The following is a 26,453-nucleotide window of genomic DNA, read 5'->3' as shown; positions in this document are numbered from 1 at the left end:
ACCAGGAAGAGGGATGAGGGGTGAAAAACATACCAGGATGAGGGATGAAGGGTGCCATACATACCAGGATGGGGATGAGGGGTGCCATACATACCAGGATGGAAATGAGGGGTGCCATGCATACCAGGATGGGGATGAGGGGTGCCATACATACCAGGATGGGGATGAGGGGTGCCATACATACCAGGATGGGGATGAAGGGTGCCATACATACCAGGATGGGGATGAGGGGTGCCATGCATACCAGGATGGGGATGAGGGGTGCCATGCATACCAGGATGGGGATGAGGGGTGCCATACATACCAGGATGGGGATGAGGGGTGCCATACATACCAGGATGGGGATGAGGGGTGCCATGCATACCAGGATGGGGATGAGGGCCACATATAACAGGAAAGAGGGGGCCATATATACCAGGATGGGGGATATTAACAGAATTTGGGGACATTACCCCTATAACAGTGTCAGCAGCAGACCCCCTTTCCATAACAGGGCATCATGACCACATTTTTTGCTTACATTTTTTCTTCTATTTTCCTCCTCTAAAACCTAGATGCATCTTATGGTCTGGTGCGTCTTAAAGTCCGAAAAAAACGGTACCTTCATAAGTCACATGCTTAGTGAAAGAAAGTCCACCTGTGTGCAATCTAAGTGTCACTTGTCTGTCAGTATATACACTTTACCTTTTCTGAAAGGCCACAAAGGCTGCAACACCATTAAGCAAGAGGCACCACTAAACAAACACCATGAAGACCAAGGAGATCTCCAAACAAGTCAGGGACAAGGTTGTTGAGAAGTACAAGTCAGTGTTGGGTTGTAAAAAGTATCCTAATCTCTGATGAAGTGTGAGGACCTGGCCACTTTTTAAATACTTTTCCAGCACTGAGCACCCATTTTCATCGATCTTAATTTTGTATTTTGTCAGAAATTTGCTTGCTGTGTTTTGTTAGTGATTTGTTTGCTCATCAGTACAACCTCAGGTATCTATTCCATTCAGTGACCATATCTCCGAGACCTTGGGCCATTATTCTCTCCGTCACCACAGGTAGTCACCAAATGTATTGTCCCCGGCAGCTGTATGTTAGTCAATGTAGCCGGAGGAGAATCTTTGAACATTCGGAGGGCCCGACTACATTTAGACTGGGGTCACAGTCATGGAATGGTGGATGTAGGAGTAGTGCGGCACCTACCAGTAGATGTGTTGCTGGGAATCAATCTGGGAGCAGGATTGGTGTGCCACTGGGCCAATGTCATAACCGGAAGCCAAGGACTGGTTCACACTGCATCAGCCAATAGGGAAAGGAGCAATATCAACATGTCAGCGGTGAGTGATACACAAAATGCAATGACTGTCACAATGAAGGAATGTAATCTGGGGGAGGTAAATTACATCAGGGAGGAGACCCAGGGACTTCGGGACACTGGATCTACCATCACCCTGGTCAGCCTAGATACTGTCCCCCCAGAGCTCCCTTTACCAGGCTGCCAAGTGACCATCCCCCTAAGTGGGTGTCAGCACTCTGGGGTTGGTCGCAATGGATCCAAGTTTGGTTCTCATTGGGCATGTATGGAATTTCCCAGGACAAACCGGGGATCAGGGGGGGGATATGGAGGACCCCGCAGAAGGGACAGACCCCTGAACCAGCTAGCTAAATACAGAGTTCTCGTTTCAGGGCTTCCCCCATCGGGAAGTTGGCAGGATCTAAAAGATCATATGAGAAAAGCTGGAGATGTCTATTATACTGATGTATACCAGAGTGGAATGGGGACTGTGGAGTATATTCACAAGGGCGACATGGAATATGCTTTGAGGAAACTGGATGATACAAAATTTCGTTCTCATAAAGGCGAGACCTTTTACATTCGTGTCTGTGCTGAAAAAGTGGGGGAGGAGTGTGAGAACCTGGCCACTTTCTAAATACTTTTCCAGCACTGAGCATCCATTTTCATCTATCTTAATTTTGTATTTTGTCAGAAATTTGCTTGCTGTGTTTTGTTAGTGATTTGTTTGCTCATCAGTTCAACCTCAGGTATCTATTTCATTCAGTGACCATATCTCCGAGACCTTGGGCCATTGTTCTCTCCGTCACCACAGGTAGTCTCACATGCAAACCCAGGGGATGGGTTCCACCTGAGAAAATATCTCCACTAAAGGCCCCGTCACACTTAGCGACGCTGCAACGATCCCGACAACGATATGACCTGTCAGAGATCGTTGCTGCGTCGCTATGTGGTCGCTGGTGAGCTGTCAAACAGGCAGGCTCACCAACGATCAGGGGAGCAGCAACATAGTGGAAAGAATCTTTCCACGATGTCCTGCTCCTGGTTACGAGCCTGCTGAAGCAGGAGCAGGCTGGTAACTATGGTAAACATCGGGTTACTAGGGGCACACTAGTAACCCGTTGTTTATCATGGTTACCACTCTGCTACAGTGAGCGGGAGGTTACCGCTCACTTTAGCAGGCTCGTAACCATGATAAATAGCGGGTTACTAAGTGCGCGTGTGCCCCTAGTAACCCGATGTTTACCATAGTTACCAGCCTGATCGCTGCTCCCGCTGGTCACACACAGCGATGTGTGCTGACCAGCGGGAGAGCAACGACCAAAAAATGGTCCAGGACACTTTGCAGCGATCAGCGACCTCATAGCAGGGGCCTGATCGTTGCAAAGTGTCACACATAGCGACCCCACTGGTGAGGTTGCTGTTGCATCACCAAAACCGTGACACAGCAGCGATCTCGCTAGCGATCTCGCTATGTGAGACGGGGGCTTTAGCCACAATTAGCTGGGGGAGGGAGGGGTGAGCACTTCTGCCAATTCAGGGGGCTGAACCCTGTGCAGGAGAAAGAGAACATTCATTGTTAGTCGGACGGAGAGCTGGGTAGAATCACGGTCTGCGGTCGTGATATCCATCATCCAAAGGAGCATATGCTGTGATTGCCAATATACCGGCGGGAGATACAAAAAGCTGTGGGCCAACCAAAAGTTGGAGGACAGTGGGTATCACCTGGTACGTGGCAGTGGAACTACTGATCACAGGTTGGAACTCTAGGACTAAGAGAATTGCCTGTTGGACATTTACCTGGAATTGCTGTTCACCGTGGCTGGAAGGAATAAAACTAATTGCATCGATAACCTGCCTAGGTGATTATTAAAATCCACAACCGCACATCTTTACAAGTCACATGCTTAGTGAAAGAAAGTCCACCTGTGTGCAATGTAAGTGTCACCTGTCTGTCAGCATATAGACTTTACCTTTTCTGAAAGGCCACAGAGGCTGCAACACCATTAAGCAAGAGGCACCACTAAACAAACACCATGAAGACCAAGGAGATCTCCAAACAAGTCAGGGACAAGGTTGTTGAGAAGTACAAGTCAGTGTTGGGTTTTAAAAAGTATCCTAATCTCTGAGGATCCCCCGGAGCACCATCAAATCCATTACCATCAAATGGAAAGAACATGGTTTCACAACAAGAGATAACCTCCCACCAAAAATCTCAGCCCGGGCAAGGAGTGCATTACTCAGAGGTAGCACTGAGACCAAAGGTAACCCTGAAGGAGCTGCAGACTTCCCAAGCAGATATTGGAGTATCTGTCCATACGACCACAATAGGTCATACACTCCATAGAGGTGGCCTTTATGGAAGAGTGGGCAGAAAAAAAGCCTTTACTTACACAAAAAAAATTGTAAGGCTCATTTTGAGTTTGACCAAAGACATATGGGAGACTCCCCAAAGATACGGAGGAAAATACTATGGTCAGATGAGACCAAAATTGAACTTTTTGACCACAGAGGTACACTATGTCTGGCGCCAAACCAACACAGCTCATCACCCCAAGAACACCATCCCTACAGTGAAACGTGATCGCAGCATCATGCTGTGTGGATGTTTTTCAGCAGCACGGACAGGGAAACTGGTCCAAGTTGAGGGGAGAGGAAGATGGATGGTGCAAAATACAGGGATATTCTTAAGCAAAACCTGTTTTAGTATGTAAGTAATTTGAGACTGGGACGGAGGTTCACCTTCCAACAAGACAATGACCCAACGCATACTGCTAAAGAAACACTCAAGTGGTTTAAGGGAAAACGGGTAATAAATGTATTTTAGTGGCCTAGTCAAACCTCTGTCCTTAAGCCAATTGAGAATTTGTGGTCAGACTTGAAGATTGCTGATCAATCAGAGGAAACCATCTAACTTGAAGTTGCTGGAGCAGTTTTGCCTTGAGGAATGGGAAAAAATCCCAGTGGTAAGATGTGCAAAGCTCATAGACACTTATCCAAAGCAAGTTGCAGTTATAATTGCCATAATTGCTGCAAAATGAGGCTCTAAAATGTATTGACATAGGGGGGTGAGTAGTTATGCACCCTGAAGTTTTTATTTATTTTGTCCTATTTGTTTTTTGATTAACAATAAAAAGAAAACTAAATGTTCACAATTATAGGCATGTTCTTTACATGAACTGATGCAAACCCTCAAAAAAAACAATCAAAATTCCAGATTCTGAGGTAGAATAGCACAAAAAATGCCAAGGTGGGCGGGTGGGGGGGGTATTACTTTTGCAAGTCACTGTGCAAACATGGCATGTAATGGGATATTTCAGTGCAAAGGAATTAGTGGCATTATTTCTTAATGAATAATAGCAAATACATTATGCATATTGTAAAACATCACTCTTCCTCTTCACAAAAAAAATTCTTTTAAATGTTTTTTTTTTCTTTTCATTTTTTATTAATTACTACATTGAGATATTATTTATTAGTGTAGCATAATGTTTTTGCTAAAATTTAAACCATGTGGAGCCGGGTGCTTAGTTTTAAAATCCACCAGGCTTCCCTATTTTTCAATATTTCTTCCCTCTCTCCTCCTCTGTTGCTGTACAGTGCAAACGCTACCACATAAGAATAAATGAAGTTTTCCTTGAGAAAGCAAAGTTATTTCACACGTGAAACGCGTGTTGGGGTCTTCATTTATTTGTATGTGGTAACGTTTGCAGTGTACACTGGCACTATGGGTAGACATTTACTTTTAATTATGTTTGATGAGAATTGGATGTCAGTTTTGGGAACAAGACCGCTGTGCTATTTGAGAGATAATATATGTACACACTTGTGCACATCCATCTCATATATGACTTCTATATATGGATACACTGCTGGTTAACCTGTTACCTGTTTGGCTGTCATTTATCCAAATGGTTTCATTATATGTGTAATTAATAAATATACAGGGGGGAAAACACGTATTTGCTACACTGCCGACTTTCCCACCTACAAAGAATGGAGAGGTCTGTAATTTTTATCATAGGTTCACTTCAACTGTGAGAGACAGAATCTTAAAAAAGAATCACGTTTTACGATTTTTAAATAATAAATTGTATTTTATTGCATGAAATAAGTATTTGATCACCTACCAACCAGCAAGAATTCTGCCTCTCACAGACCTGTTAGTTTTTCTTTAACCCCTTAATAACATCTGACGTACTAATACGCATCTGTGCCCTGGGACTTAAGAGCCAGACCCGTATTAGTACGTCATCACGATCGCGCGTGCACACAGGCTGTGCGGGCGCGATCGCCACCGGGTGTCAGCTGATTGTCACAGCTGACACCCGGTACTATGTGCAGGGAGCGGTCCTGCACCGTTCCCAGCACATTAACCCCCACGATGCTGCGATCGAAGTCGATCGCGGCATTGCGGGGGCAAGGGGAGGTGATCGGCGATACTCACCTCCTCTTCCGGCTTCCAGCACAGTCTGCAAAGGCTTCCCGGGTGTTGCCACGACGACCCGATGTCGTCATGACAACATCCGTGTCACCAGAGAGCAGGAAGATTGCTTGGACATGCGCAGTGCATCTCCAAGCAATCTTCACACTGTGCACTTCTGACAGCCTTCATGGCATAGGGATGGTGCTCCATTCCTGTGCCATGCAGGCGATCAGAAAAAAAAAAGTGAAAGTCCCAGAGTGGGACAAAGTAATAAAGTGTATAAACTGTATGAAAGTGGAAAAAAAAAATGTGCAAAAATATTATAAAAAAATAAAAAACATAATACACCAAAAATAAAAATATAATGTACCCATCAATAAATATTATTATAAAAAAAACAAAAAAAAAACAATAAAAGTACACATATTTGGTATCGCCGCGTCCGGAACAACCTGACCTATAAAACTGTCCCACTAGTTAACCCCTTCAGTGAACACGGTAAAAAAAAAAAAAAAAAAACGAAGCAAAAAACAATGCTTTATCACCATACCGCCAAACAAAAAGTGGAATAACACGCGATCAAAAAGACGCATATAAATAAAAATGATACCCCTGAAAACGTCATCTCGTCCCGCAAAAAACAAGCTGCCATACAGCTCCATCAGCCGAAAAATAAAAAAGTTATAGCTCTCAGAATAAAGCGATACAAAAAAATATTTTTTTCTATAAAATAGCTTTTATTGTGTATAAGCGCCAAAACATAGAAAAATGATACAAATGTGGTACCGCTGTAAACGTACTGACCCGAAGAATAAAGCTACCTCATCAATTTTACCACACGCAGAACAGAATAAAAAAAAAACAAAAAAAACAATTCCTGAATTGTTGGTTTTTGTTTATTCTGCCTCCCAAAAATCGGAATAGAAAGCGATCAAAAAATGTCACGTGCCTGAAAATGGCACCAATAACAACGTCAAGTCATCCCGCAAAAAACGAGCCGTTACATGACTGTCTGCCAAAATCTGGAAAATTATAGCTCTCAAAATATGGCGATGCAAAAACTAGATTTTACAAAAAATGCGTCTTTTAGTGTGTGACAGCTGTCAGTCATAAAAACCCCATATGATTCTGGCATTGCTGTAATCACACCGACCCGAAGAATAAAGTCGTCTAATCACTTATACCGCACAAGGAACGGCGTCAAAAATAAACTCTTGGGTTAGGATTGGGCTAGGGTTAGGGCTGGGTTTGGGGCTAGGGTTGTGCTGGGGCTAGGGTTGTGCTAGGGTTAGGGCTGGGGTTGGGATTTTTTTCAAAAGTAAGAAAAAAAGATGACGATATGGCGACTAGTGTTGAGAGCAAGTGCTCGCTACTTGAGTTTGCATCGGGTGCTCTGGTATGCATTGAGTATCGTGGGTATTTGAGTGACATGCTCGAGTCTCTGCCCCATATGCTTCGCAGCCAAAAAACTTTACGGGGATTGCCTGCCATGCACGAGCGATCCCCGCGTGTTTTTTTTTGGGTGTCTAATAACCGTGAAACATGCGGAGCAGGGACTCGAGCATGTCACTCGAGCACACGCTGTGCATGGTGCATACCTGAGTACCCGATGCAAACTCAAGTAGCGAGCACTTGCGCTCAAGAATAATGACAACTTATTCAATATGATGACCTAATGTAAACAAATTCTGTGCCGTACCTCTGGGTTCAAAATGTTCACTATACACCTTAATAAAATCCTTGAGGGGTATAGTTTCCAAAATGGGGACACTTGTGGGGGAGCTCCACTGTTTAGGCACATCACGGGCTCTCCAAACGCGACATGGTGTCCGCTAACAAATTGAATGGAAAATCGGCTCAAATTGTTAGCGGACGCCATGTTGCATTTGGAGAGCCCCTGTGTGCCCAAACATTGGAGCTCCCCCACAAGTGACCCCATTTTGGAAACTAGACCCCCCAAGGCACCTATCTAGATGCATAGTGAGCACTTGGAATCTCCAGGTGCTTCACAAATTGATTCGTAAAAATGAAAAAGTGAAAAAAAAAACACTTTTTCATTTTTATGAATCAATTTGTGAAGCACCTGGGGTTCCAAGTGCTCACTATGAATCTAGATAGGTGCCTTGGGGGGTTTAGTTTCCAAAATGGGGTCACTTGTGGGGAGCTCCAATGTTTGGGCACGCAGGGACTCTCTAAATGCAACATGATATACGCTAACAAATTGAATGGAAAATCGGCTCAAATTGTTAGCGGACACCACATTGCGTTTGGAGAGCCCCTCTGTGCCCAAACTTTGGAGCTCCCCCACAAGTGACCCCATTTTGGAAACTAGACCCCCCAAGGCACCTATCTAGATGCATAGTGAGCACTTGGAATCCCCAGGTGCTTCAAAAATTGATTCGTAAAAATGAAAAAGTGAAAAAAAAAACACTTTTTCATTTTTATGAATCAATTTGTGAAGCACCTGGGGTTTCAAGTGCTCACTATGAATCTAGATAGGTGCCTTGGGGGGTCTAGTTTCCAAAATGGGGTCACTTGTGGGGGAGCTCCAATGTTTGGGCACGCAGGGACTCTCTAAATGCAACATGGTATCCGCTAACAAATTGAATGGAAAATCGGCTCAAATTGTTAGCGGACACCACATTGCGTTTGGAGAGCCCCTCTGTGCCCAAACTTTGGAGCTCCCCCACAAGTGACCCCATTTTGGAAACTAGACCCCCAAAGGCACCTTTCTAGATGCATAGTGAGCACTTGGAACCCCCAGGTGCTTCACAAATTGATTCGTAATAATGAAAAAGTGAAAAAAAAAACACTTTTTCATTTTTATGAATCAATTTGTGAAGCACCTGGGGTTCCAAGTGCTCACTATGAATCTAGATAGGTGCCTTGGGGGGTCTAGTTTCCAAAATGGGGTCACTTGTGGGGGAGCTCCAATGTTTGGGCACACAGGGACTCTCCAAATGCAACATGATATCCGCTAACAAATTGTCGGCTCAAATTGTTAGCGGATATCATGTTGCATTTGGAGAGTCCCTGTGTGCCCAAACATTGGAGCTCCCCCACAAGTGACCCCATTTTGGAAACTAGACCCCCCAAGGCACCTATCTAGATGAATAGTGAGCACTTGGAACCCCTAGGTGCTTCACAAATTGATTCGTAAAAATGAAAAAGTGTTTTTTTTTTCACTTTTTCATTATTACGAATCAATTTGTGAAGCACCTGGGGGTTCCAAGTGCTCACTATGCATCTAGAAAGGTGCCTTGGCGGGTCTAGTTTCCAAAATGGGGTCAATTGTGGGGGAGCTCCAAAGTTTGGGCACAGAGGGGGTCTCCAAACGCAATGTGGTGTCCGCTAACAATTTGAGCCGATTTTCCATTCAATTTGTTAGCGGATACCATGTTGCATTTAGAGAGTCCCTGTGTGCCCAAACATTGGAACTCCCCCACAAGTGACCCCATTTTGGAAACTAGACCCCCCAAGGCACCTATCTAGATGCATAGTGAGCACTTGGAACCCCTAGGTGCTTCACAAATTGATTCGTAAAAATGAAAAAGTGTTTTTTTTTTCACTTTTTCATTATTACGAATCAATTTGTGAAGCACCTGGGGGTTCCAAGTGCTCACTATGCATCTAAAAAGGTGCCTTGGGGGGTCTAGTTTCCAAAATGGGGTCACTTGTGGGGGAGCTCCAAAGTTTGGGCACAGAGGGGCTCTCCAAACGCAATGTGGTGTCCGCTAACAATTTGAGCCGATTTTCCATTCAATTTGTTAGCGGATACCATGTTGCATTTAGAGAGTCCCTGTGTGCCCAAACATTGGAGCTCCCCCACAAGTGACCCCATTTTGGAAACTAGACCCCCCAAGGCACCTATCTAGATGCATAGTGAGCACTTGGAACCCCTAGGTGCTTCACAAATTGATTCGTAAAAATGAAAAAGTGTTTTTTTTTTCACTTTTTCATTATTACGAATCAATTTGTGAAGCACCTGGGGGTTCCAAGTGCTCACTATGCATCTAAAAAGGTGCCTTGGGGGGTCTAGTTTCCAAAATGGGGTCACTTGTGGGGGAGCTCCAAAGTTTGGGCACAGAGGGGCTCTCCAAACGCAATGTGGTGTCCGCTAACAATTTGAGCCGATTTTCCATTCAATTTGTTAGCGGATACCATGTTGCATTTAGAGAGTCCCTGTGTGCCCAAACATTGGATCTCCCCCACAAGTGACCACATTTTGGAAACTAGACCCCCCAAGGCACCTATCTAGATGCATAGTGAGCACTTGGAACCCCTAGGTGCTTCACAAATTGATTCGGAAAAATGAAAAAGTTTTTTTTTTTCACTTTTTCATTTTTACGAATCAATTTGTGAAGCACCTGGGGGTTGCAAGTGCTCACTATGCATCTAGATAGGTGCCTTGGGGGGTCTAGTTTCCAAAATGGGGTCACTTGTGGGGGAGCTCCAAAGTTTGGGCACACAGGGGCTCTCTAAACGCAACATGGTGTCCGCTAATTATTCAAGCAAATTTTACAATCAAAAAGTCAAATGGCGCTCCTTCCCTTCCGAGCCCTACAGTGCGCCCAAACAGTGTTTTTTCCCCAAATATTGGGTATCTGCGTGCCCAGGGGAAATTGCACAACAAATTTTGCGGTCCATTTTTTCTTGTTACCCCTGTGAAAATAAAAAGAATTGGGTCTAAAGTAACATTTTTGTGAAAAAAGTTAAATGTTCATTTTTTTCTTCCACATTCAAAAAATTCCTGTGAAGCACCTGAAGGGTTAATAAAGTTCTTGAATGTGGTTTTGAGCACCTTGAGGGGTGCAGTTTTTAGAATGGTGTCACTTTTGGGTATTTTCTGTCATAAAGACCTCTCAAAGTGACTTCAAATGTGATGTGGTCCCTAAAAAAATGGTTTTGTAAATTTTGTTGGAAAAATGAGAAATCGCTGGTCAACTTTTAACCCTTATAGCTCCCTAACAAAAAAAAATTTTGGTTCCAAAATTGTGCTGATGTAAAGTAGACATGTGGGAAATGTTATTTATTAACTCTTTTGTGTGACATATCGCTCTGATTTCAGGGCTTAAAAATTCAAATTTTGAAAATTGCAAAATTTTCAAAATTTTTGCCAAATTTCCATTTTTTTCACATATAAACGCAAGTGATATAGAAGAAATTTTTCCACAATCATGAAGTACAATATGTCACGAAAAAACAGTCTCAGAATCAGGGGGATCCGTTGAAGTGTTCCAGAGTAATTACCTCATAAAGTGACAGTGGTCAGAATTGTAAAAATTGGCCCGGTCATTAACGTGCAAACCACCCGCGGGGCTTAAGGGGTTAAAAAACTCTCCTACTCTGCACTCATTACCTTATTAATTACCGTATTAATTGCTTCTGTTTGAACTTGTTACCTGTATAAAAGACACCTGTCCACACAATCAAACACGCTCCAACCTGTCTATCATGGTCTAGACCAAAGATTGTCTAAGGACACCGGGGACAAAATTGTAGACCTGCACAAGGCTGGGATTGGCTACAGGACAATAGCCAAACAGCTTGGTCAGAAGGCAACAACTGTTGGTTCAATTATTAGAGAATAGAAGAAACACAAGATGACGGTCAATCTTCTTGGTCTGGGGCTCCAAGCAGGATCTCGCCTCGAGGAGTAAGGATGATTCTAAGAAAGGTAATGAATCACCCCAGAACTACACGGGAGGACCTGGTGAATGACCTGAAAAGTGCTAGAACCAAAGACTCAAACATTACACCATCATGGATTAAAAGCCTGCAGGTCATGCAAGTTCCCCCTGCTCATGCCAGCACATGTCCAGGCCCGTTTGAAGTTCACCAATGACCATATGGATGATCCAGAGGAGGCATGGGAGAAGGTCAGATGAGACCAAAATAGAACTTTTTGGCATCAACTTCACTTGTGTTATGGATCCGGGTGGTGGAACCTCTGTGCTGCGGTGCAAGGAGGGACCCAGAGGGGCGTAACTAAGTATCAATTCGGACCGACCTAGGTTGTACGGCGGCTAACGACTCCATGACCAGGGAGGGACCGAGCAGAGGGACCAGGTGCTACTCTGGGGACGACCTTGTAAGAGAGCAGGTGACTCCCACAGGTCAGATGGCTGGGACTGACCGGTATAGCAGATGGGCACAGCAGGCAGGCTGACGAGTGGTCCTGGTGGATGGACTGGCAGACACGGCAGGTGACAGGCAGGAGCCTCTAGGTAGGCTGTCAGGTTGTCACGGCAAGTGACGGGCAGGAGCCTCCAGGTAGGCTGACAGGTGGTCACCGCAAGTGACAGGCAGGAGCCTCTAGGTAGGCTGTCAGGTGGTCACAGCAAGTGACAGCTGGAGCCTCCAGGTAGGCACGGCAGGTAGCAAGCGGGAGTCTCCAGGTAGGCACGGCAGGTAGCAAGCGGGAGCCTCCAGGTAGGCACGGCAGGTAGCAAGCAGGAGCCTCCAGGTAGGCACGGCAGGTAGCAAGCAGGAGCCTCCAGGTAGGCACAGTAGGTAGCGGGCAGGTGCTTCCAGGTAAGCAGGCGGACAAAGCCCATAGACAGACTGGCAGACTGAACGGAAGACAGACTGTCGGGCTGGAGAGTAGTCAGGCTGGCGAACTGGACTGATAGTCAGGCTGGCGGGCAGGACTAGTAGTCAGTCTAGCAGCGGGACCTGAGGGCTGAAGCAGAGGTGAGTACACTGTGCATCAACTATTGCTCGGGCACCTCCATATTGGAGAAGGTGCTTTATATATGGGAGGACCTCCGGCAATTGGCCGGGGACTCCTTAGGGCGGCGCGCGCGACCCCTTTAAGAGGGAGGGAGCGCGCGCGCGCCCTAAGGACAGTGCCCAGGAAGCTGCGCGCGCCGGCAGAAGCAGGAAGAGGAGCGCTGGAGGACGTCGGGCGGGGAGTGCGGTGGTGAGAGGGACGGCGTCTCTGTCTGGCAGGGGGCAGAGACGCCGATGCTACAGTACCTCTCCCCTTTACGCCCCCTCTTTTTTAGGCCAGAAAGAAATTTTTCAAGTAGAAGCGGGGCATGAATGTTCTCCCTGGGTTCCCAAGTTCTCTCCTCTGGGCCAAACCCCTTCCAATCCACCAGAAAAAAAGGTCTTTCCTCTTACCCTCTTGGTGGCCAGAATGTTCTCTACCTCAAAAACATCCTCAGCGGAAACCGGAGTAGGGGGAGTACCTGGATTGTTGGAAAAAGAATTAAACACAACTGGTTTGAGGAGAGATACGTGGAAGGAGTTGGGAATCCGTAAGGTGGCCGGGAGTTTTAACTTGTAGGCCACTGGGTTGATTTGTTTGAGGACTTCAAATGGGCCGATGAACCGAGGACCCAACTTGTAGGAGGGTATTTTGAGTCGAACATGTTTGAAGGAGAGCCAAACCTTGTCTCCCGGACGGAATTGAGGCGGACCCAGACGTCTCTTGTCAGCATATCTCTTCATCCGCTCGGAGGACTGAAGAAGTGCGGACCTAGTATTTTCCCAAATGGTGGAAAATTCGCTGACCAGAGACTCCACGGCAGGGTTGTCCACAGAAGCGGAGACGGGAAACAGAATCCGAGGATGTTGACCATAGACTACAAAGAACGGGGACTTGGAAGTCGATTCGCTCTCATGATTGTTGTAGGAGAATTCGGCCCATGGTAGGAGGTCCACCCAATCGGTATGGTGAGCATTAACAAAGTGCCGGAGGTAGCTGGTAAGGATCTGGTTGATGCGCTCTACTTGGCCATTGGACTGTGGATGGTAAGCGGAGGAGAAATCCAGGGTGACATCCAGCAGTTTACACGTAGCTCTCCAGAAGCGTGAGGTGAACTGAACCCCTCGATCCGACACAATGTGGAGGGGTAGGCCATGGAGACGGAAGATGTGAAGGAAGAAGTCCTTAGCCAGCTCTGATGCAGACGGGAGACCAGGCAGAGGGATGAAGTGGGCCATTTTAGAAAAGCGGTCGGCGACCACCCAAATGACTGTACAGCCTGCAGAAACAGGGATATCTGTAATAAAGTCCATAGCAATGTGTTGCCAAGGGGCAGCAGGTACGGGAAGAGGCAGGAGGTGACCGGCTGGAAGATGTCTGGGAACTTTGTTGCGGGCACAAGATGAACAGGCCGAGACGAAGTCTACCACATCCTTGCGCAGGGTAGGCCATCAGTAATGCCGGGTAATGAGCAGGAAAGTTTTCTTCAGACCGGCATGGCCGGCTAGTTTAGATGAATGACCCCAGTGAAGAAATCTTCTCCCGATCTGGAACCGCTACAAACGTCTTACCGGGTGGGAGACGAGTCAGATCTAAGGGGGCTACTGTCGGGAGATCAGCGGCTAGGGTGTCAAGGGAGGACCGGGGAGCGGCGCTGCGGGTCGGGATACTTCTGCTGCGAACAGTCGTTCATCTCCCGGCTTCTCACAGCGGAAGTAGCCGCACAGGCAGCGGCGCTCCCCGGTCCTCACCAATACGATTCCGCTCGCCGTTCCTCACCAATACAATTCGCTGACCGCGACCTATCAGTGATCTTGCCGCAAAAGTTAAACACCGCTGTGCTGATTGGTCGCGGCCGATTTGGGCGCCACATTTAAATAGAGGCTGCAACCAATCACCGATTTTGGCACCAAATTTAAACAACGCTCTGCTGATTGGTCACGCCCGCCAGCCGACCGCGACCAATCAGCGAGATTGGCGCCAAATTTAAACAACGCTCTGCTGATTGGTCACGTCCACCAGCCGACCGCAACCAATCAGCGATTTTGGCGCCAAATTTAAACACCGCTCTGCTGATTAGTCGAGGACGCCAGCCGGCCGTGACCAATCAGCGAGATTGGCGCCAAATTTAAACACCGCTCTGCGAGATTGGCGCCAAAGTTAAACAACGCTCTGCTGATTGGTCGTGGCTGCGACCAATCAGCAAGATTGGCGCCAAATTTCAACAACGCTCTGCTGATTGGTCGCAGCCGCCGGCCGACCGCGACGAATCAGCGATTTTTGCGTGAAATTTAAACACCGCTCTGCTGATTGGTCGCGGCCGCCAGAGATTAGCGCCAAATTTAAACAACGCTCTGCTGATTGCCGGCCACGACCAATCAGCGATTTTGGCGCCAAATTTAAACACCCCTCTGCTGATTGGTCGCGTTTGCAGGCCGCGAACAATCAGCATTATTGGCGCCAAATTTAAACACCACTTTGCTGATTGTGCCCGGTCGGCTGCATACATATTCTAGAATACCCGATGCGTTAGAATCGGGCCACCATCTAGTAAAATAATAAACACTTATACTCACCTTCCCTCCTCACCTCTGCTCCAGCGCTGAGTCCTGTCTGCAGCAGCTCATGTCGGCATCTGAGCTGCGCACGCTCTCAGAAGCCGAGGTGAGCTGCTGCTGCTGTCGACACATTCACTCCTCTCCACGCCGGGACTATGGGTGTGGAGAAGAGTGAATATGCTTTCTCTTTAGCGGCGGCCACTGACAGCAGGAGCCGGGGCTCAGCGCTCCTCCGTGCCCGCTACTAAAGAAAATGAATATTCCATCTTTTCCACGCCCATGGGAGTGGAGAAGAGGGAATATTCATGTCTCTTTAGCAGCGGGCACACGTGGTAGCTGCAGCAGCGGCTACAGCGTGTGCTCCGCTCCTCCACTGCCGCAACCTGCTCCTCTGCCGCCGCAAACTTCTACTCACCTATCCTCCTCGTTCCCAGGCTGCTTGGGGCCCTCACGGGCCCCCTCCGGCCACGGGCCCCATAGCAGTGGCTTGGTCTGCCGCCTTGGCGGTACGCCACTGTATCCAATTAATAACCTGTTCACACTGATCAGTTCGCAATACTGGTGTTGTTCTGTGCTTCCCTAGTAATTCGGTCAAGAAGTGGGAGCGAGAAGATGTGGCTGTTGGTTGTGGCACATTTTCACCTTGGCCACGGCCCCGTCCTCTGCACGCACCATCACCAGAACGTCCACTTCCACGTCCCTTGCCACGCGCCTTGCCCATTGTAAAGGAAGTAAAATCGCTTACACTCGCACTATCATTGGAAAAAGGGTAATAAAAAAGTAGATTAGAACCGTGGAAGAGGAAAACCACAGTTCTATTTCTCTGGCCTACACCCGATTCTTTTAAACAATCTGAACAATCAGGGAGAAAATATTACTCTTTTTCTTTACGGAAAAAATACCAAAAGCTGAATATTAGAGATTTTTTACCGTGGAACAGCAAAACCACAGTTATAATTTACTGGTGTATGTATACCAAACTTTTTTAAATATATATATATTTGCGGCTGAACAGTGAGCGACACACTCAAACTGTTTTTTTTAGATACAAATGGCCCAAAAGTGGATAATACAGAGGTTTGAACCGTGGAACTGCAAAACCACACTTGTATTTCTCGGGCCTACACCAGACTATTTTCAACAGATATATTTGTGTCTGAACAATCAGGAGACACTATTATTTATTCTTTATGGCCAAAAATTGCGAAAAGCAGGATAATACAGAGATTTTTTACTGTGGAACTGCAAAACGACACTTGTATTTCTCGGGCCTACACCAGACTATTTTCAACAGATATATTTGTGTCTGAACAATCAGGAGACACTATTATTTATTTTTTCGGCAAAAAATGCCAAAAGCAGGATAATAGAGATTTTTTTACCGTGGAACAGCAAAACCACAGTTATAATTTACTGGTGTATACCAGACTTTTTTAAATATACAGTACAGACCAAAAGTTTGGACACACTTTCTTATTTAAAGATTTTTCTGTATTTTCATGACTATGAAAATTGTATATTCACACTGAAGGCATCAAAACTATGAATTAACACATGTGGAATTATATACATAACAAAAAAGTGTGAAACAACTGAAAATATGTCTTATATTCTAGGTTCTTCAAAGTAGCCACCTTTTGCTTTGATGACTGCTTTGCACACTCTTGGCATTCTCTTGATGAGCTTCAAGAGGTAGTCACCAGAAATGGCTTTCACTTCACAGGTGTGCCCTGTCAGGTTTAATAAGTGGGATTTCTTGCCTTATAAATGGGGTTGTGACCATCAGTTGTGTTGTGCAGAAGTCTGGTGGATACACAGCTGATAGTCCTACTGAATAGACTGTTAGAATTTGTATTGTGGCAAGAAAAAAGCAGCTAAGTAAAGAAAAACGAGTGGCCATCATTACTTTAAGAAATGAAGGTCAGTAAGTCCGAAAAATTGGGAAAACTTTGAAAGTGTCCCCAAGTGCAGTTTCAAAAACCATCAAGTGCTGCAAAGAAACTGGCCCACATGTGGACTGCCCCAGGAAAGGAAGACCAAGAGTCACCTCTGCTTCTGAGGATAAGTTTATCCAAGTCACCAGCCTCAGAAATCGCAGGTTAACAGCAGCTCAGATTAGAGACCAGGTCAATGCCACACAGAGTTCTAGCAGCAGACACATCACTTCAACAACTGTTAAGAGGAGACTTTGTGCAGCAGGCCTTCATGGTAAAATAGCTGCTAGGAAACCACTGCTAAGGACAGGCAACAAGTAGAAGAGACTTGTTTGGGCTAAAGAGCGCAAGTAATGGACATTAGACCAGTGGAAATCTGTGCTTTGGTCTGATGAGTCCAAGTTTGGGATCTTTGGTTCCAACCACTGTGTCTTTGTGCGACGCAGAAAAGGTGAACAGATGGACTCTACATGCTTGGTTCCCACCGTGAAGCATGGAGGAGGAGGTGTGATGGTGCGGGGGTGCTTTGCTGGTGACACTGTTGGGGATTTATTCAAAATTGAAGGCATACTGAACCAGCATGGCTACCACAGCATCTTTCAGCGACATGCTATTCCATCCGGTTTGCGTTTAGTTGGACCATCATTTATTTTCCAACCGGACAATGACCCCAAACACACCTCCAGGCTGTGTAAGGGCTATTTGACCAAAAGAGAGAGTGATGGGGTGCTACGCCAGATGACCTGGCCTCCACAGTCACCAGACCTGAACCCAATCGAGATGGTTTGGGGTGAGCTGGACCGCAGAGTGAAGGCAAAAGGGTCAACAAGTGCTAAGCGTCTCTGGGAACTCCTTCAAGATTGTTAGAAGACCATTTCCGGTGACTACCTCTTGAAGCTCATCAAGAGCATGCCAAGAGTGTGCAAATCAGTCATCAAAGCAAAAGGTGGCTACTTTGAAGAACCTAGAATATAAGACATATTTTCAGTTGTTTCACACTTTTTTGTTAAGTATATAATTCCACATGTGTTAATTCATAGTTTTGATGCCTTCAGTGTGAATGTACAATTTTCATAGTCATGAAAATACAGAAAAATCTTTAAATGAGAAGGTGTGTCCAAACTTTTGGTCTGTACTGTATATATATTTGCGGCTGAACAGTGAGCGACACACTCAAACTGTTTTTTTTTTAGATACAAAAGGCACAAAACTGGATAATACAGAGATTTCACCCGTGGAACTGCAAAACCACACTTCTGTTTCTGTGGCCTATACCAGACTCTTTTCAACAGATATATTTTTGTCTGAAAAATCAGAGACACACTTTTTTTTTTGGGGGGGGGGGAGCGGGGGAGGCGACACCAATAGGTTAATATGACGGGTATTTGTACAGTGTGAAGGAGGAAAAAAAAGAGGATTTAGATGAAAAAAAAGGATTTTTCCTGGCCCCCGAGACCTGGAGCTAAGTCCAGCAATTTCAGAAACAGGAGCACACAGGACTGTAATGCAGCGTTTGCTGGTATAACCACTGCGTCTCCTATACAGCCTGCCTGCCTTGCTGCCTGATATCTGGGATGGATATTAGTCCTGAGAAGGACTGCTTGTTTGATCTTGCAGCCTTTACAGACCCTACACTAACTATTTCGCAGGATAAATCTCTCCCTAGCTCAGCAGCGCTGTCCCTACACTGTCTAATCCGGAGCGACTGTGTCCAAGATGGCGGCGCCCGGTTTTAAATACTCGAGGTGACGCTGTGCGGCCAGCCAATCACTGTAATGCCCACAAACAACATGGCTGCGGCATTACAGTGACTGGCTGGCAATCCCTGCATGTTCATTGGCTCTGTAAAGAGCGCCAAACATGCAGGGCGGAAACCCGAGCTCCCGCCCGAGTAACCCGGAAATGCTCGGTGCTCGTCGAACATCCCGAGTGGCGTGATGCTCGGGCGAGTACCGAGCAGTGTCGAGCATGCTCGCTCAACACTAATCATCAGTTTAGAATATCAGAGAAGCAATTTCACCAAGACAGAGAAACCCCTGGAAGTCTCACAACACTGAATGGGCAGGTATCACAACACTGTACACATCAGTACGGGTCCAAAAGCTTCTGCTTAGTAATATTTTCTCTGGCCCTATACAGTGAATGTACACTACTAAGTCTAATTCACCTTTGCCCCAATAGTGGCCAGCTAAAGACAAAAAGGTGAATCAGAGAAAGGCTCTCACATATACAATGGTGTGCAATAAACGTACACAATTCAATAGCTCTTGGTGATCAAGTAAGTAAACTAAGCACAAAAGGTTATGTAAATCTTCTTGTTTTACAATTACACTCAATAAACAGAAAACTATTTGTGATTAATGTTTCAGACAATGTGAATACGCTGTTCTCAAGATGTTGTTACTTATTAACATTATCTTGTGTCTAAGCATCAAGTAAATACAAAGTAAAGTTAAACAGAATGAGCCTCATCTGTCTGTCAATATATAACCAGACTAGAGCAATGCTGTTTTGAATACATTCTGCATATTTCAATATGGATTCAAAATAGCCATTTTTATATTTACGATACAAATCGGCATTGCTGGGTCTTACAATATGACAATGACCTGAAACACACAGCCAGGGCAACTAAGGAGTGGCCTAGCCAGTCTCCAGACCTGAATCCAATAGAAAATCTTTGGAGGGAGCTGAATCTCAATGTTGCCCAGCGACAGCCCCGAAACCTGAAAGATCTTTAGAAGATCTGTATGGAGGATTGCACAAAAATCCCTGCTGCAGTGTGTGCAAACTTGGTCAAGAACTACAGGAAACATCTGACCTCTGTAATGACAAAAAAAGGTTTCTGTACCAAATATTAAGTTCTGTTTTTCTATTGTATAAAATACTTATTTCATACAATAAAATGTAAATTAATTATGCAAAAATCATACAATTTGTTTTCTGAATTTTTTTCAATATTCTGTCTCTTACAGTTGAAGTGTACCTATGATAAAAATTACAGACCTCTCCATGCTCTGCAGGTGGGAAAACTTGCAAAATCGTCAGTGTAGCAAATACTTATTTTCCCCACTGTATATATTTTATTTTATAGGCATCCTCTGCATAAAAATTAAAAAATGAATCATACTCACACGTATTACTCCAAGGCAGGGCCGGCTCCAGGTTTTCGTTGGCCCCGATCGAAAGAGTCTCAGTGGGCCCCTTTAACACATACCACAATTCAAGATGCAAAGATATAGCAGAGAAATATATATATAGTTCAATGCCAAAGATTTCACTTACTTCTTATGACGCGCCCCTTGGGCCGTGTGTGGGTTACCCGGAGGATGGGACAACTCCCCACGGGAGGAGTATAGCCCTAGGGCAGTGAGTGTGGATGATGGGAGTGATGGTGCACGGGTGAAGCAGGAAAGACTTAGAGTCTTTGCAGTGCAGTTCAGGGTCTTTACTGATGATGATAAGGCAGACCCTCCCGGGAGTACTGGCTAGCATAAGAGGCCGGGTCAGTCTGTGAACAAACAGGAGTTCCCCTGGCCAGGTGGAGTTGTAGGCCTCCCCGTCTGTCTGCACTCTTCCTGGCTACCTTGCTGTAAGCGAGTGGAAGTAGCCCACGTCCCTGAGTGTACCGTGTGGTGCTCACCCGTATGGCTGGTGACTTGGGGCCTTCTGTTAGCCTCCGCTCCTCGAAGGCGGTGCTGGTCCCTTGCTCGTGACTGAGCCTCCGGGCTTCTATGGCCAGAGGACCTGGAATCCCCTGCCGGCTGGTTTCTGCTGCTGGACGTAGAGATCCTCACAGCCTCGGACTCCGTTGTCCGGTCGTAGTGTCTTCAGACAGGACGAGCTATATCTGCTTCAAGTCCCTGGCACTCAGCTCCTGCTCCTATAGAGCTCCTAGCTGTTGCTTTCCCTGTGTCTGGAACTTCACTCTCAACTAGACTCAGCTCTGTCTCAGCCTCCAGTCTCTGGTCTCTCTGGAGCTTCACTTCCTAACCCCGCCCCAGATCCAGTTTATATAGGGCAGGTTCCTCCCCTATCTGGTCTGGGACAGGAGGTGTTGCATGTTCAAGGGCTCCTGACCAGGGAACCTCCCACTTGCTCCCAGACGTGATATTTCTATCACCGTGGCAACCAGACCCCTGGGGTGCCACACTTACATTACATGGGTGATATCTATTGAAAATTCTACAATAGCTGAAAAAAACGGCGAATCCTTGCAGCGCACAGTGCAGACCGGACAGTATCGTCCTCCATACAGTATTATGGGCACTACATAGTCCTCCATACAGTATTATGGACACCATATAAGGCTCTATACAGAATAATGGACGCCATATAATGCTCTATACAGAATAATGGGCCCCATATATTGCTCCATACAGAATAATGGACCCATATAATGTTACAGATGGAATATTGACCCCCATATAATGCTCCAAACAGAATACTGGCCCCCCATAATGCTCCATTCAGAATAATGGACCCCATATAATGCTCTTTACAGAATAATGGGCCCCGTATATTGCTCAGTACAGTATTATGGGCCCCATATATTGCTCCATACAGAATACAGAGTCTGTATCAGGAGTGCAGCAGGCAGAGTCTGTATCAGAAGTACAGCAGGCAGAGTCTGTATCAGGAGTGCAGCAGGCAGAGTCTGTATCAGGAGTGCAGCAGGCAGAGTCAGTATCTGGAGTGCATCAGGCAGAGTCTGTATCAGGAGGGCAGCAGGCAAAGTCTGTATCAGGAGTGCAGCAGGCAGAGTCTGTATCAGGAGTGCAGCAGGCAGAGTCTGTATCAGGAGTGCAGCAGGCAGAGTCTGTATCAGGAGTGCAGCAGGCAGAGTCTGTATCAGGAGTGCAGCAGGCAGAGTCTGTATCAGAGTGCAGCAGGCAAATTCTGTATCAGGATTGCAGCAGGCAGAGTCTGTATCAGAGTGCAGCAGGCAGAGTCTGTATCAGGAGTGCAGCAGGCAGAGTCTGTATCAGGAGTGCAGCAGGCAGAGTCTGCATCAGGAGTGCAGCAGGCAGAGTCTGCATCAGGACTGCAGCAGGCAGAGTCTGCATCAGGACTGCAGCAGGCAGAGTCTGCATCAGGACTGCAGCAGGCAGAGTCTGCATCAGGAGTGCAGCAGGCAGAGTCTGCATCAGGAGTGCAGAAGGCAGAGTCTGCATCAGGAGTGCAGCAGGCAGAGTCTGCATCAGGAGTGCAGCTGGCAGAGTCTGCATCAGGAGTGCAGCAGGCAGAGTCTGCATCAGGAGTGCAGCAGGCAGAGTCTGCATCAGGAGTGCAGCAGGCAGAGTCTGCATCAGGAGTGCAGCAGGCAGAGTCTGCATCAGGAGTGCAGCAGGCAGAGTCTGCATCAGGAGTGCAGCAGGCAGAGTCTGCATCAGGAGTGCAGCAGGCAGAGTCTGCATCAGGAGTGCAGCAGGCAGAGTCTGCATCAGGAGTGCAGCAGGCAGAGTCTGCATTAGGAGTGCAGCAGGCAGAGTCTGCATCAGGAGTGCAGCAGGCAGAGTCTGCATCAGGAGTGCAGCTGGCAGAGTCTGCATCAGGAGTGCAGCAGGCAGAGTCTGCATCAGGAGTGCAGCAGGCAGAGTCTGTATCAGGACTGGTACGCAACCTTACATAACTTAGACTGCAGAACAGGAACGTTCCAGCCAACCCAATAGATGAAGACCCAATCAGGATTCCTCACATTTAAAAAAATTAGTGGCAGATCACTTATTTCACTACTGTACAAATAGTGTAAATAAAACCCACACCTCTTCCAGTACAGCCAACCCAGGAGATGGAGACCTAACCAGGAGTGTTCATGTGGCGCCCTGCTGCGCATTGGTGTCACAGATCCTAGAGGGGTGCATGGACGGATTCTTCCACAAGAGGCCCTCATAGCATTCACACACCTCCACCTTCCACCTCAGACCACCAGAGGGAGCCCGGATAGGGATATAAAAAGGGAAGGTGGAGCTAGGTAGTTAGTCAGTCTAGAGTCCACAGAAAGTGAAGTCTGTGAGAAAGTCAGTCCAGCCCAGACTCAGGGAGCTCAGGTTAATGAGCCTAAGGCGTGCCGACGCCGTAAGAGCGGTGAAGAGTAGCGAGGCCTACTGCCAGTGTGAAGCCTAATGAGGGCCCTGAGCGGCTGAAGGCAAGTGGAGTAGCGAGCTACATAGGGGGCAGAGGAGCTTAGCCAGCTCACCCCAAGACCATATACCGGATACCGGGTCCACGTCTGCAGGGATTCCTTAGGCCCAGCAGAAACTACCGGAACCCCTGGTGAACTATATGTCCCAGGAACACCAAAAGTTGACCGTTATACCAGGGTCAGGAGTCACTGAGGCCCAAGAAACCAGGGAGTGTGATCTCCAACAGAAGGCCCTACCACCAGGTCAGCTGGTGCAAGACAGAGACCAAGTTAGGCCTAGCTCCAGGCAGGTCATAAACTTGCCAGGAAAAGGCAAGAAGCAGGAGGCCCCACACCCGCTCACTGCGGAGAGTCCCGATATGCACCCTTCACCCTACAGTGCCCTGGATCATGCCTGAAACACCACCAGTAAAGGTACTGAAGTGAACTGTTGTGAGTGTGCCTATTCTTCCTCCGACCCGGCTGGGTCCCCTCTGTCCTGCATCCCTTCTCCTACGCTGCCCTGAGGCCCTGCTCCACCTGTGGGGAGCTGCATCAACTAAGCTGCTTGATCACCGGCCTCAGAGGACTGTAGCAGCGCTGGTGATCCTCACCAGAAACACCGCGGGTGGCGTCACGAACAATTTCCCCTTTCCCATATAATTTTCCCCCACATTTCCTTGCCTTTTAAAGAGTGACCCCAGGGTACGGGCCCGGGAGCCGGCCACCGCGACATCCCCCAAATCTAATAACTAGGCCCGGGCGCCGAGTCGTCCCCAACACTCTGGGCGCGTCATCTCTTCCTGGCGTCACGAACAGGATTCCGTGCCCGCTGCAATGACAGAGTGTTGTGCCCGTTGCCACCGGGTACTATGCGCCTTTAATCAAAAACTGTGTATTTAACTGTGGCGAAGATTGCCGCCATTGTTGTGCCGCCGAGCGGGAAGAAGGGCGTAACCGCGGGAAACTGAGAGACGTACCTGCTGAAGCGCGCGAAGCTCCGGACACGCCCCACGCCTCGACGTCAAACCAGGAAGTGCCAGGTCCTGGAAGGAGCCTCGGTGAGCGCTCTGACGTAGGACGCAAGCGACGCAAGGTCCTGAAAGAAGACTGTTACCTGCGGAGCTGCGGCCTACCGGAAGACAAGAAGGTAGGCTACGGTTCGCTAGGGGGGCGCCAGAATGTCCGAAGAACAGCTCAACACCGGAGTACCGGTTACCGGCTCTGATAATCAACCTGCGCTCGGCGCCGAGCAGGCCAAAGCAGACGCTCCAACAGCAGGGCCAGTAACCCCTGTCATACCCATGGCCCTACCGTACATCCCTGGAGCGAAGTGGCTCCCCCAGTACAGCGGTAAACCAGATACCCTTCTGGATTCAAAAGGAAAATATGTGGTATACTGGATATGTACTCTATGACAGGCAAGCAAAGAGCCGCTGTTGTATTGGGACAATTGACTGGTGCTACGGAGTGAGAAGTAGAAACCTGGTCGGCCACAGACCAGGAGTCAGTATCCGCAATCTTTAAAAAGTTACAGACTGTCTTTGAGAATCGTACTGAGACAGACCTCCGGATGAGGTTCTACAACTGCTCTCAGCAACCGGAGGACAGTGTTCGGGACTATGCCTGGCGTTTGCAAGGGACCATGCGAGCTCTGAAACAGGTTAGTCCAACCAGCATCAATGATGAAAATAAAATGCTGAAGGAACAGTTTATCCGGGGACTGAGGTCCCAAGAGGAGAGCAGGACTGTGCGTTGGTGCTCCCTAGATCATCCAGATGCCACCTTTGACACCCTTAAGGACATGGCTATAAAAGGACTGCAGCCCCTGGAAACAACTGCTATCCAATGTTACCAGGGTGGGGCCACCCCAGTGCCTGCGGCGTCCACCTTTTCCCCGGTAGCTGCTGAAGCCAAGGTGCAAGCAACATCCCCTAGGGAGCTGGACAGCCTGCGCTCTGAAGTGCGTCAGTTGAGTAAAACCCTGACCACTGTGCTGAGTGCCCTACAGCTGCAGACGGAGCCCGAGGAGGAAGGAAGGATCCTTCTAGCCGACAGCCCTGAGGATGTCCCCTGGATGAGAAGGAGGACAACGCCACCCCCTGGGAGGACTAGCGACCAACACCGCCCGCCGAGGGACCCTGTCTGCCACCGATGCCACAAGACAGGTCACACCGTCCAGAGCTGTCCTTTAAACGAGCAAACCCTGGGGCCGAGGGCCGACACCCAGGAGTAGACCCCCCAGGCCCATCAAACTGGTACCGCAGGTTCGTGGGAGGAAGACCTTTCCTGTCCATCGTGCTGGACAGCATCGCGACACCCGGCTCTGCTGGACACAGGATCTCAGGTAACCATCATGCCTGATGTCCTCTACAAAAGGTTCTGGTTCATAGACGAACTTCACCCACCAGATCCAAATCATTTCGTCTATGCCTCAAACGGCCTCCCTCTTAACCTAGTCGGGGTTAAGGGTGTGGCAGTAAAGGTGGGAAGAGTGGAACTGAAGGACCAGGGACTAATTGTAGTAGAGACTAATCCTGATGATACAGACTTGTATATGGTACTTGGCACAAATGTTGTTAGTAACTGTTTGGGAGAAGTGTTGTTCTTGCTCCAACAGATAGCTGACACTGCCAGACCAGGGCAGAGAAGGGCGCTCCAGAAAGAGATCCGAGCCCTTATGTACCAGCAACAGGTAAAGCTAACAGGCGGTGAAATTGGTAATGTACGGGTGACAGACCCGGTACCCATTGTGATTCCCCCGATGAGTGAAATGCTGATTTGGTGTAGAGCAGCAATAGGTCTCAAAGGACGGAGCTACCAGGCGGTAGTAGAGCCCCTTACCTTGGAGCATAGGCCTACACTCTTGACTGCCAGAGGGGTAGTGGATGTACGCAATGGGAGGGTGCTCGTACGCCTAATAAACTATGGGGAGGACGAGGTTAGATTACCACGCTACGCCACTGTTGCCAAACTGTACATGGTAAATAACAACTCCATACACAAGGCGGAGTCCTTAACCTCACCAGACGAAGTGGAGGATAATGACCCGGGAACCCAGGTGGAGAATTGGTGTCAACAGCTCCATGTTGGGACAGACACCACTCCTGCCCATCAGAAGCAGGGTGTACACCGGGTGGTTCAGGAATACGAGCAGGTATTCAGTAAGCACCCACTTGACTTTGGGAGGATTAAGGGGGTTCAAACCATATCCCCACAGGTGACCATCCACCCATCAAAGAACGTTACAGGCCTATACCACCAGCACACTACCAGAAGGCGAAGGAGATGTTGCACGACATGAAGAAGGCAGGGGTAGTAAGGGATAGTTGTAGTCCCTGGGCAGCTCCCCTAGTTCTAGTCAGGAAAAAGGACGGAAGCATGAGAATGTGTGTAGATTACAGACAAGTAAATCAC

This window comes from Phyllobates terribilis, unplaced genomic scaffold, assembly GCF_046119375.1.
Source record: "Phyllobates terribilis strain yellow unplaced genomic scaffold, ASM4611937v1 Scaffold_37__1_contigs__length_12642776, whole genome shotgun sequence".
In the NCBI taxonomy this organism is placed as follows: Eukaryota; Metazoa; Chordata; class Amphibia; order Anura; family Dendrobatidae; genus Phyllobates; species Phyllobates terribilis.
This window is presented reverse-complemented; position numbering follows the sequence as displayed.